This window comes from Triticum aestivum, chromosome 2A (assembly GCF_018294505.1).
Source record: "Triticum aestivum cultivar Chinese Spring chromosome 2A, IWGSC CS RefSeq v2.1, whole genome shotgun sequence".
Classification (NCBI taxonomy): Eukaryota; Viridiplantae; Streptophyta; class Magnoliopsida; order Poales; family Poaceae; genus Triticum; species Triticum aestivum.
This window is the reverse complement of record NC_057797.1, coordinates 1686595-1699567: the sequence shown is the minus strand read 5'-3', so window position 1 is coordinate 1699567 and position 12973 is coordinate 1686595. Positions and strand designations below refer to the sequence as shown.

The 12973-nt window shown below is 45.9% G+C and overlaps 2 pseudogenes; both read right to left on the bottom strand.

The window, feature by feature from the left end:
- Window positions 1–556: 556 nt before the first annotated feature.
- Window positions 557–2881, bottom strand: LOC123184134 (cytochrome P450 709B1-like; annotated as a pseudogene).
- A 2179-nt stretch (window positions 2882–5060) lies between these two features.
- On the bottom strand, window positions 5061–8460 carry LOC123186832 (acyl transferase 15-like; annotated as a pseudogene).
- Between the last annotated feature and the right edge of the window lie 4513 nt (window positions 8461–12973).

Below are 12973 nucleotides of genomic sequence, written 5' to 3'. Positions count from 1 at the left end.
CACCCGGTGTTGAGTAGCTAGCAGCAATGTGTAATGGTAGCCAGCTTCATAGTTTTTGATGTTTGGGTTCTCCTTCTCTCTCATATATATGCAATGCTACAAGCAACTTTCAGTTTATAGGGAGTTTTCTTTCTTCTACCGTCTTGCACATTTATATATTTCTGTCGTTACAGGAATTCAGTTTCTATTGTTTTACCTTTTCCCCACGTTTTTTAGCAGAACCACCATCTATACTTTTACTGGAATTGTGACAGTTGGCGGTAAAACGTCTGAGCATTCCAGTGCATGAGTCATATCCGAGTTGATATACAGACGTGGGCATCCGAATGCACGTATAGTTCAAGAACCTTACAATGATGGTGTGGGCCCTAGGTGGGCCCTATATGTCAGGTTCATGGCCCTACCCTTAGTAGGTGACCCCATCAGGTAACATGGTGATCTTCGAGCCAGTATAGACCAGTAAATATCAACTTTATTAAAGTGTAGAGGGAGGGTGTGGTACAATGAAAATAATGAAAACGTGAATTATTAGTCGCCAAGCACAGATTGAGTAGCATGTTCCGTGGTACAACCCACATTATGTGGCATCTTATTATTACCGATATACTAAGCACAAATCTACACATGCAAGCTTTTGAGGACCACTTGAAGCCCATATCTCGGTCGTATCGTGAATACATCCATGGGTGCATGGACATACTTTGGGGATAGTGAGACTGAGAACCTCTGCAGGATCATCGCGAGCACAACCTTGGCCTCGATCATGGTAAAGTTTTGCCCAATGCAAGCCCTGGGCCCCATAGAGAAAGGCAGAAATGCGTACGGGTGCTTTGCGGCCCTGCTCACCCCATTCTTGAACCTCTGAGGCTTGAACTCTTCAGCGTCCTCACCCCAGAGCTCCTTGTCGCGGTGTATCGTCTTGATCAGGGTCGATAGAATTGTGCCTTCCGGCACCCTAATACCCCTGAGCTCAAGATTGCTGCCTGTTTTCCTCTGGATGTTGGTGACGGGGCCATATAGCCTGAGAGTTTCTAGAATGAACATGTCGACTAGCTTCATATTGTTGAGCATGTCGCCAGCAGGGATTTCCGTGCCACTCTCTCTCGTCACCTCCTCCCTAAGCTTCTCTTGCCACTCTGAGTGGGTGCTTAACAAGAACGTGGTCCAGGTGAGCAGCTATGCAGTGGTCTCATGGCCAGCTAAGTAGAAGGTCTTGCACTCTTCTATGATCTCGTCCATGCTCATGAGTGGGTTTTGCACGTGCTCTGGCCCGCAAGCATTCAGGATTATCCCAAGCATGTCGTTCCCGTATCCCATGGTGTCCTTGCAGTTAAGGCGATTTTTGATGATGTTGACGAGTATGCTCCTCACCTCTTTGTTGAGCGTATGCATCTTTACGTTATTTTTCGTAGGAAGGTACCTGGTTAATTTCAGAAACATGAATATGCATTCATCAAACTGTTCTTTGTGAAATTGTATATTAATTGCCTGTTGATTTTGCACATGTTGCACGTGTCACATGCGAAGTATGTACCTGAATCCTGGGACGAGGTTCCAAACATTGAATAAACTAGAGAAGGCAAGAAATTGGAGCTCTTTCTGCGCCAGATAGACTTGCTTGGCCTCTTTGTGGTTTCTCCCAAATGCCACGCGTGAGATCACGTTGGCCGCAACCTTCTCGAACTGGCAACTAATATCGACTTCCACATGGCCACTACTCTTCTCCAACTTTGCTTCCCGGTCCGACAGCATCAACCCAACACAATCAGACACCGTTACTGCCAACATCTATGGAGCCAAGCAATGAGTCAGAAAAGTCCCGTACGGAAGTAATACTTCCTCCGTTCCTAAATAGGTGATGTTTATTTTTTATTTTTTTATATGGTCTCCATTAGGTGACTTGATTCGGTCACGCGCTAATATTTTAGATTAACATGTTAGAAAAGAATTATTAACGGATTTGCGTCTATACCAGTATAATAGAATTTGTATCTCACAAATTCTAATAGTTTTTTTATTAATGGAATTGCTAGTTTGCTAAAAAAAGTATTATACACCTTTAGCTTGTCGACACTGAAGACTGGGTGGACGACCTTGCGGTGGCGCTTCCACTCGTTGCCGTCGATGAGGATGAGCCCTTTGCCGAGCAAGCAGGCAAAGTGGTGGTTGATGGGATTCTTTGGGAACAGCCCCGAGCGGTCAGAGAGCACCTGCTTCACCATGTCCACGTCCCCCATGAACAATTCCAGCCTCTTCCCGGGCCACGAGACGAACGTACGTCCTGCATGCGCGCACACACCATCATCACGTACGTATGAACTACCTCCGTCCTAGTTTATTAGTCTCCTTAATACTTTGTGCCAAAATTTCCTCATGTTTAATTAATAAAATGTGAATACATGTCAGAAAAAAGTATCATCGAAAATTATGTTCAAATACGAATCCAACGATATAATTTTTTGTGACGTGCACTAATTTTTGATCAGTTATAATTCTGATTAATTAAATTTTGGCATAAAATACAAAGAGGATCACAGGACGGAGGTAGTACGATGAGAAGAAAGCGCCCGTGCAAATGGTCCAAGAAATTAAGGCGTGGACGTACCGTAGAGGGCCATCCATTTGCGAAAGTGGGGCTGCACCAGGGCGCCGTAGTCATGGCAGCCGACGTCGAGCACGAGGCCTGCGCTCTCCACGAGGAGCCGCTTCATCTCGACGATGTTGCCACCAGGAACCGGTAGTCCGGCCCGCGCACGCCCTGCGCCCGGAACGCCCTTGTTATGGCGAGGGGTGACCACAAGAACCGTGACAACGCGCTGATGATGGCCCACGACGTGGCCAAAGACGCCGCCACCGCCACCCAGATCATGGCCACGCCCATGGTGTCTTTGTTCCTGGTGGCAGACTCGATGTAGCCAAAGAGGTGGTATTTATACACCAATTTTGGCCAGCGACGGTGAAGGTCTTCTCTCGTGGAATGGTTATGGGGGTAGCCACACCCACGCACGATTTGGGTCCTTGTGTACGGATTTCTGTGACGTGAGTCACTGTGTTTGATTAAAATCGAAGGTGGCTCGGCAAACCGTGGACAAGGTTCTTTTTTTTCCTCAAAAAGAATTCAGATCTATTATCAAATGAGCTTCATCGGTAGTACAAAGCACCTCAAACATAATAAAAACTACATCGAGATTCTGAGACCACCAAACGATCACTACCGTCGCCAGAACGAACCGCCGGCGTGCCATTGTCGCCGCTCCACTAGATTAGTCAGCTTGATCTTGCCGATGAATGCAGGGGTAGTCTTCATGCACGTGCCCCTATGGACCATTGCCTTAAAGCCACGCTCATCGCAGTTGAACCCTTGAATAAATATAAAGAACCTATCCAAATCTCACCACATGATAAGAAACCCTAACCTCGCTGCCACAAGGAGACGGCAGGAACCTACGCCGAGCTCCGTTGACTATGTGCGTATCGACAAACTCGAAGAGGATCGAAGCTCAAAATACAAAGTCAAAAAAGAAGCGCCACCATCCGTCCGAGCACCACACCCGCATGGACTAAAAGATCCTAATCTAGAACTACCAACCGGAGCAGAGGCACCGGGATTCCCCTCCCAGCCACCGGCTGATGGAGCGGCAGGCCGAGGGGTGGCAAATCCACGGGCTCACCGACGAAGTTTGGAGGAAATAGTTTGTCCTAGCCTTCAAGGGACAACGAAGGAAAGGCTACAAACCGTGGACAAGGCTGCTTTCGTGAGCTCACAGTTGCCGTGACGTGTCTTCTTGGCCCAGTGCCTTGCTACTCACACTCGGCAGCAGTTTGCCGAGCGTCACGCACAACAGTGGCATAGGGTGAAACAAATAGTAAGGCGGGCCGGATGGGTTAACCTGATGGAAACTGTTGGTCTGGCTGCATAGTGTCCAGCATTCCTTCTGGGCTAGGCGGGCCAAGGCCTAAGGTAGCTTCGCCATTGCGCACAGGGACAAAATGTTCTGGAATGTACCAGGTGCCACTGCCATATGTCATCTGTGCCAAGTTCCATCCCTTTGACCCTCAGCAAGGTTCCAACGCTTGCCACATGTCTACTTGTTGGACTGCCATCTTAAGAAACACTCCGAAAAACTGTAATATAGATTTATTTCTTTGGTTTGCTCCAGCACACATTTGACTCGCATATAACATTTGACACTCATAAAACAAAATCTGCAGTTCACTAATTTGGTCCTTGCAGTCCCCCCGATGGATATATAAAAAATATTATAGAAAGACCAAAAAAAGTCATGCGATTCACTTTGATTCATGCCATGCTTCACTTCCCAGTTCGGTAACTGCACTCCGTCGTTGGAGTTTACTTGTCTATCCCCTGTAGTCGGTTGTTCTCTGGTGCAGTTCACATGGGTCAGACAAAAAGTGCAACTTGAGATTAAACATATTTCCAAAACTAGTCTTAAACCGTAAAGAATTATACATATGTTTTCGCCTCTTTGGTACTTTGGATATTGTCTGTACCCATACTATTGATGACTTTTGTTGTGTTTATGTTATGTTGGACCATGTTGGTCTCTAGTTGTATTATAATTTGGATCTTGGCACTTGTATGCCCAATTCATATATATGTTGCCTCTTTGGTAGTGAAATTGTTGTGACATTCGGTTTGCAAAGTCCTTGGCATATGACACTGTGTGTGTCCGAGATGAAGTCATAAGCTTACTTGCGGTCTCTTAGTATGTGCTTTTATTCTAGAAATGGACCTCTAAGGTCCATATTTAGAATGGTACTGCATACGGGGACTTGCACCGAGCAATGCCTGCAAAGCTTGATCTATGTTTCCTATGAGTGGTAAGATGAGCCAGGGAAGAAAGAAATATTTTCAAATGTTTATTAAATCCCCTTATTTAAAACATACATAACTTATTATAAGATAATGATACAAGTAAGAAAATTTGAAGTGTTTTTTTATTTGCCATACGGGATTTGTACTGACTATGTGTGAAAATTCTTGTTCACGGCATTTATTCTTCATCGCATGTGTGGATGTGCATGCTTGCGTGCATGCACTATAAACGTGCGAGCATGTGCATGTGCATGTGTAAGGCGGCCAACTCCCGTAGGAAGGATCGGCGTGCTCCGGCTTGACGCAGAGGGACACGACGTCGACGCCGTCCGTTCCCTTGCATGGCGGGCACATGACGCAGACGTTCATGGGCACCCGCTCTGCCGGTGACAGTGGTGGCATCACCCGCGCCGGTCCCCCACGCCCAAAGTCTACCGCGTCGAACCCAAGGTTCCGCAAGCTCGTCACAACCAGCGTGTTGTGCCTCGGAGGGGGGTTCTCCTGCTGCTGACCCACCCCGGCACAGGCGCTGGTGGTCTCGTCGCCGCCGTCCGTGATCATACCCTGTATTATCTCCTTGGCAAGCCTTATGAGCTTCACCAGGTCCTTGATGTCGCCGCTCGCCACCGTGCTGCTCTTCGCCTCCACCGGCTGACTCCCGACGCAGTTGCCGTAGTAGCCGCGCTTGGCACGCACTAGCCCGCGCAGGTCGCTCGAGAAGACGAGGGCCGCTGGCGTGTCGGGGTTGGAGATCACCACGCGGGTGCGGCACTGCCACAGCACCGCTGCGACGGCGTCGAACACCGTGCAGTCGCCGCCACACTCGGCTTTGATGCAGCTGATCAAGCTCCATGAGATGGTGACGTGGAGGCATGCCATTTCCTCCATTCCAACCCTCATCCTAGACCTCATTGCGGTGACGACAGGCGACGGGAGGCGCGGGATTGTGCCATCGGCTTCGGACCGGACCGGAACGACGGACGGCGTTGGCATCCCACGGGCGAGCTCGGCGACGGCCTGGAGGAACTGCGCCATCCCAGCCGCGTCGGCCAGGACGTGGTTCCACTAGCGTGGTGTCGCTGGGGCGGCAATAATCGGCAGGGTAGCGCACGGCAAGGTCCCCGAGGAGCAGCGGCGACATCATGAGTTGGTCCAGCGCACAGCTAGCCGACGCGCTCACGAACGAGACGCCCTCTCCCGTGCACAAGATGTGGATCGGCTCCCCATCGGGTCCGACGACGAGGCGGCCAGCCATAGGATAGGGTGCCTCCGACAGGGCCTTCTTGACTGTCTCAGCAGGTTCATCGATTGGGTGGTCGAAGACGAGGAGCAGCGTGACAGGAACAGGAGCGAAACACTTGTCGAAAGAGGAGAGGTTGATAATGCCAGTGTGGTATCTCCAGCCCACCAGGGTTCAAGTCTTGATGCTCGCATTATTCCTGGATTTATTTTAGGATTTCTGGCAATGCGCATTCAGTGGGAGGAGACGTTCCCCTCGACGACGAGACGCCTACGGTGACTTCGTAAATCTCAAGATGATATGACAGCTCGGTCTTTCGAAAGTGCTCATAGGGATAGGGTGTGTGTGCGTGCGCGTGTTCATAGGGGTGAGCGTATGAGTGTATGTATGAGCGCTTGCGTCTGTGCTGTGTCAAAAAAAAACATGTAAGTCCCACATACAATGCTGACGACATTGACCACGTGTCGCCTCTCTCAGCGACTATATTTGCTACTTCTAATATAGTCTATTTGTTATTTGTAAAACAGCTAAATATTATAATTTCTAGGCCAACCAAGAATTGTATAGGAATTTTTATTAATGACATATATTATATACTAAAAGACGAGGCGGATGGCAAAGCGAAGTCTATAAAAAAATAAAAACTACTTACCGCACCCTTGTATATTTCAATGTACACATATAATACATTTATAGAGTACTTATTTTCTATAATCTGAGCTAAAAAATTTATTTTCTTTTGTGTTCCTTCGTGCTGTATCCAAAATTCGATTGCTTGATGATCTGATCTTTATTCATTTGTGTCAAAACTTAAATGTACGTCCATAATATTGAAATAATTTCTCTCATAGGTTATTTTTATGACTATAGTTTATCATGTGACCCAAACTCCTATAAGCTAGTAATTACTCCCTCCGTTTTTTTTTAGTCCGCATATAAGGTTTGGTCAAAGTCAAGCTTTGTAGAGTTTGACTAACTTTATATTAAAAAATATAAACATTCACAATATGGAATGAATATTATCAGATGCACCATGAAACGAATTTTCATACTATATAGTTTTAGTATTGTAGATGTTCATATTTTTTATATAAATTTGGTCAAACTTTGTGTAGTTTGACTTTAACTAAATCTTATATGCGAAGTAAAAATAAACGGAGGGAGTATGATTTTATTTTTTATTTTAGACACATGTATCAACAATTACCTTATGGTAATCACCCTAGGAAATCAAATGAAAAACACGTGGTACGATATAATATATAATCAGCTTTATATGTGTACAATAATAGGTGTAAAAAGACAACGATATATTATAACTAGATTACAAATTAATATTTTGCAACTTATTACTTACAAGACTACCACTCGCACCAAACCCGAGTCTGCACATCTTATTTTTATGAGATACTCCTACAATGCTTAAATTTGTTATACTACTACAATAAATAGAATATTTTGAAATTATAATGATAATCAAGAAGAAACACGAGCACCAATTTTGTATTTTCTTTAGATAAATCATCGTACATCGAACCTAAACACGTCACAGTTAATAGATGTTTATCATTGTACCCAATTGTACCAACTAGCTGCTTCACTCAAACCTTAAATGTTAGCAACCAACGCTCCTCACGTACTCTTCCAATTCATGTACCCCTCGAGTGGACAATGATACAGTTAATTATTCTTATGTTGTATATGACTAATATAGGTAAAGCATTTTTCTAGCATGCAAAAGACACATATCATAACCTGTGTGTGTGTGTGTGTGTGTGTGTGTGTGTTTCTTTTTCGACATGTCATAATAGTCATTTGACCCTACATGAAATTGAATTGAAGATTTTTATGCCACAAGTGATATTTATTTAATGGAATATATGAAGCCACAATCAGCATTCCTCGAATGATCTACCCACACTAAAGACGAAGTCCTTGCATTTGTGATGGACAGTGGCTAACTCTTTTGTGCTTACACTGAATTTTTTGGGAAAAACAAAGGGGCGCTTATAGGCGCCGGCGCACCGGCCTAACCGTTTCGGCCGGTCGAGCCCCAACCGTTCGATGCAAGCACGTGTTGCCGTCAGATTGGGCTCTCGTGCAGTTCCTTTCTTAAAAAAAATGAATCTCGCGAGCACAGCGGAAAAAAGGAGCAGCGGGCACCGCTGCCATGGATGAGCGAGCGCGACCAACTTCAAAATCACCACCGGTCGCGGCCCCCCGCCGATGGTCATCGCCGGTCGCCGCCCCTCGCCGTTGGTCGTCACCGTCGCCGAGGATCGCCGTCGCCGTCGCCGCCGGTGGCCAGCTCCATGCATGTAACATCGGCACCCGTGGTTGTAGCTCCGGCGGCGACGATTGCAGCTTCAATGGCGAGGGCCATAGCTCGCCATCGTGCTCGTCGCCGCTCACGCTTGATGCCGCAGCTCGTCGGTCAGATCTCACCGTCGTAACATCTCGATCACCTGTTCCAGCAAAAAACGTGCGCCGTTCCAGCAAAATCGAGCGAGGGTTGTAGCAAAAAATCCATACGCTGGCTTGTGCAATGTAGCAAAAATGCAAATACACCGGTTGTAGCAAATTTTGACACCGGTTGTAGCAAATTTTGACACCGGTTGTAGCAAAAACCGATGATTACCGTGGTGGCCGGCGAGCCCTGGATGCAGCACCGCAGGACGTCGTCTCCATCGCCGGCAGTGCTGGATGTAGCTTTTTGCTGCCCCGGTTCCAGCAAAAAAAGCTTCAATGGTTGTAGCAAAAAAATACTAGCTTCCAGCAAAAATATGCGCCGGTTCCAGCAAAAGCAAATTTAGCAAGGAAAAGCTCCAGAGTCGATTGTAGCAAAAAATCAAGCTACTTCCAGCAAAATAACATGCCGGTTCCAGCAAAAACACAAAGCCGGTGCCGGTTCCGGCTCCTTGCCATGCCGGTTCCCAGCATGCGGCCGTGGTGATTGCGGTCGCAACATCCACGTCGTCCTGTTCCAGCTCGTGCTGAACGCGGTTGCAGCACACCGGTTGGCGTGGTGACGCCATGGAAGCACGGCACCTCGTCGGTTGTAGCACGGTGGCTTCACCGGTTCCGGCATGCCGCAGGACGTTGACGTTCGCGTTGCCAAAGGCCTCTAGGCTGCAGCAGCGGCGCTACGCCCCTGACTGGAAGCAGGATGGTGCTGTGGGGGAGGGGATGGGGGTCGCGCTTGAGAGGCGATGGAAAAGGTGGAGCTCATCCATGGCTATTGAGCGCAGGAGGTAGGTGGGGATGGAGCAGAGGAGAAAGAGAGCTAAGCGGATGAAGTAGAAGATGCCTGAAAGGATAAGATGAAAAGGGGATCGGGAGAAAAAGGAAGCTGGGCGGTGGGGATGGGCCCAGTCACGCATGTGACTGACGTGGTGCAAGCGAGCGACCGACGCAATGTTTCGGCCGGCGTGCCGTTTCTAAACGTTTCCCAAAACAAAGACACCTTATATGAAGGAACGACGGGAATACGAATTCCTCATACTACTACAGTAAACAGAATATTCAGAGCCATAATCAAGAAAAAACATTAGCACAAATTGTTTATTTTCTTTAGATAAATCATCGTATATCGTACCAGAACATGTCGCAGTCAATAGATGTTTATCATTGTACCTAATTGTACCAACTAGCTATTTTAATCAAACCTTGAAATTTAGCAACCAACGCTCCTCACGTACCTTCTTTCGAGCCGTACGTTTGGTGGGATCATGTGATCGTTGTCTTCCAGTCTTCACCATTAATACCTAGTACACGTACGAGCAGTGCTGCCTATCGTGCCAGAGACTAGCAACAGTACTTCTCGTACATTGAGCTACTGATAGCATGCGATATAATAACTATTAAATTAGAGAAGTCTAGCTTTCCACGTTTATCATCATTAAATAATGGGCGACCCTAGGCGCCGGCCGAACGGCGCAAGTTTGGCCCAGAAGCGCCGCGGCGGCCTCCCAATCCGTACTACACGGCGCCGTCTGATCTTACGCGGCTTCGCTCTCATCCCTACATAACTTCATGGACGAGTCTACGTACCCGCCGGCTGCTCGCTGGCATGCGCGAGCGGCCGGCCTAAAATAGAATTTTTTTTATCCGCTAGCGTCTGCTCTGCATAGACATGCATGTGTGTAATTTTTGTCCGTTAGCGCATGTATCTTTTAGCATTTAATATATTCACACCGGCCATAATCAGTTGGAAAAAACAGATGACATATGCATTTGTTTCGGTTTTCAAATTTTCAAAAAGCTATATCTTCCAAACCGCGCGTCGGAATTAAGATCCGTTTTCACAGCTGGAATCCTCGCAACGTGCTCTTCAAAACTATATCCCGCATGGGGATGTTTCGACGAACTAGTCTTCCTGTCAACTAAACATCAATGTGTGTATAACTAGACTAGATTGCCGCGCCAACTGAGCATATGTGTGTGTGCCAAAAAAGTCCTGCCAACTAAACATCAATGTGTGTGCAACTGGACTAGATTGCCACGCCAATTGAGCATATGTGTGTGCAACTAGTGTCCTGCCAACTAAACATCAGTGTGTGTGCAACTAGACTAAATTACAAGCCAACTAAGCATATGCGTGTGCAATTAGTCTTTCTGCCAACTAAACATCAATGTGTGTGCAACTAGACTACATTACAAGCCAACTAAATATCAATGTATGTGCAACTAGACTACATTACAAGCCAGCTAAACATCAATGTGTGTGCGACTAGACTACATTACAAGAGGAGGTTGCACATCGACTTTCGTCGAGGCAATAGACTAGTCGCACATCAAAGTTGTCGTGGTTGCTAGGTTGTAACCTCATACGTAGGCGCAGCTCCAAACATTAGTTTTAGAAAAAAGTTGCACGATGTAGTAATAAAGTTGCACAATGCAGTAATAGAGTTGCACTATATAGCTCCAAAGTTGGCATCGAAAAAAAATTCGTCAAAATATACCCATGCGGGATCTAGTTTCAAAGATCTCGTCGCGAGGATTTCAATGGTGAAAACGGATTTGAATTCCGACGCGCGGTTTGAAAGATATAGCTTTTTGAATTTTTAAAACCCGAAATAAATGCAGATGGATCTGTCTTTCTTAAATTAAAGGAGCAGTGTGAACGTATTTAATGCCACGCCTACATGCACTAGCAGACAAATAAATTACCACATGCATGCGCTGTGAGAGCCGGCCGCTCGGTTCGACCAAAAAGTGCGCGTCCACTTTTTAGATTTCAGTTAACTTCATATGCGAAAAAAGAAAAAACAATCCCCTCGCCTCTCCACCACGTGACTCCGTTCATATGCGCAGCTCTGGCGAGGGCAACGACAACTGGCCGCTTGCTGACTCGCAGAGCTACCCTCCCGGTGCTCGCCGATGATCCTCTCCAGCCGTCAATTTTGGTTCAAGCTCCGCCATCAACCGGTTGCAACTCCCGCCGCCTCGATGCTCCATGGTTGTAGCATCCCATTGCGCTGCTCGCGTGACGCTTGCCTCACAGGTTTCCCCTGAAGGACAGCCACCGCTCTCCGCCATTAAATGGATGTAATAAATTTCTCGCCCAGTAGTAGCAAAAACTGACGAAGGTTGCAGCAAAATGTTGTCACCACCGTCGCGGGTCGCGGGTCGCAGCTCTGCCATGAATGGATGCGGGTCGCGGGTCATCACCGTCGCGGGTCGTCGGTTGTAGCAAAATCTGATGGCGGTTGCAGAAAAATGTCATCGCCACCGTCCCAGGTCGCAGCTCCGCCGTGAATTACGGAGAGATTCTTTTCTTACTACCTTTCTATTGGGGACTACGTACTAGTTTTTATGAACGGAATGTATTGGATGGTGGAAGGGCACACACGGAAAACTGGGACGAAAAGAGAAATACACCTACATTGTGGAATTTTTGGGAAAAACAAAGACACCTTATATAAAGGAACAATGGGAGTACAATGCTTGAATTTCTCATACTACTAAAATAAACAGAATATTTTCAAATTACAACGACAATCAAGAAAAACATTAGCACAAATTGTTTATTTTCTTTAGATAAATCAGCTATCTCGTACCAAAACATGTCACAGTTAATAGATGTTTATCATTGTACCCAATTGTACCAACTAGCTGTTTTACTGAAACCTTAAATTTTAGCAACCAACGCTCCTCATGTACTCTTCCAATTCGTGTACCCATCGAATGGACAATGATACAGTTAATTATTCTTATGTTGTATATGACTAATATAAGTGTTTGTGTGTGTGTGTGTGTGTGTGTGTGTGTGTGTGTGTGTGTGTGTGTGTGTTGTTTTTGTTTTTCAACATGTCATAATAATCATTTGAACCCATGTGAAATTGAATTGAATATTTTTACGCCACAAGTGATATTTATCTAATGGAATATATGAAGCCACAATCATCATTCCTCGTAAGATCTACCCACACTAAAGATGACGTCCTTGCATTTGTGATGGACATTGTATAGTGCCTTTGCAAGACGTTTTATTTGTAGGATTGAAATCTACAAGAATACGTCACATGTTCTATTCTAACATGTAATTAAACCAAAAAAAATCCATCGAATGCAACCACATGTTGTTTTCTATGTTTGAATGAAATCAATGTCATGATCCTAACTTGTTTTTTAGAAAAAAGATCTCATTTTTTCAACCAAACAACATATTTTACAAAATAACTGTGTTTCAATTTCCCACGGTTGAAGATATATATGTAGGTGTATCTATCTTAGTTTGATGGTCTACCTAATTCCACATATTTTCATATGAATTTTGGAAGATTGGAATTTTGAGGGCTTATTTGATTTGTAAGATTCAGGAATGTTTCCTACAAATTGGCTTTGAACTACATTCCATAGTAAATTCCTGAACCAGGCTTTTGCCCCTCTTGATA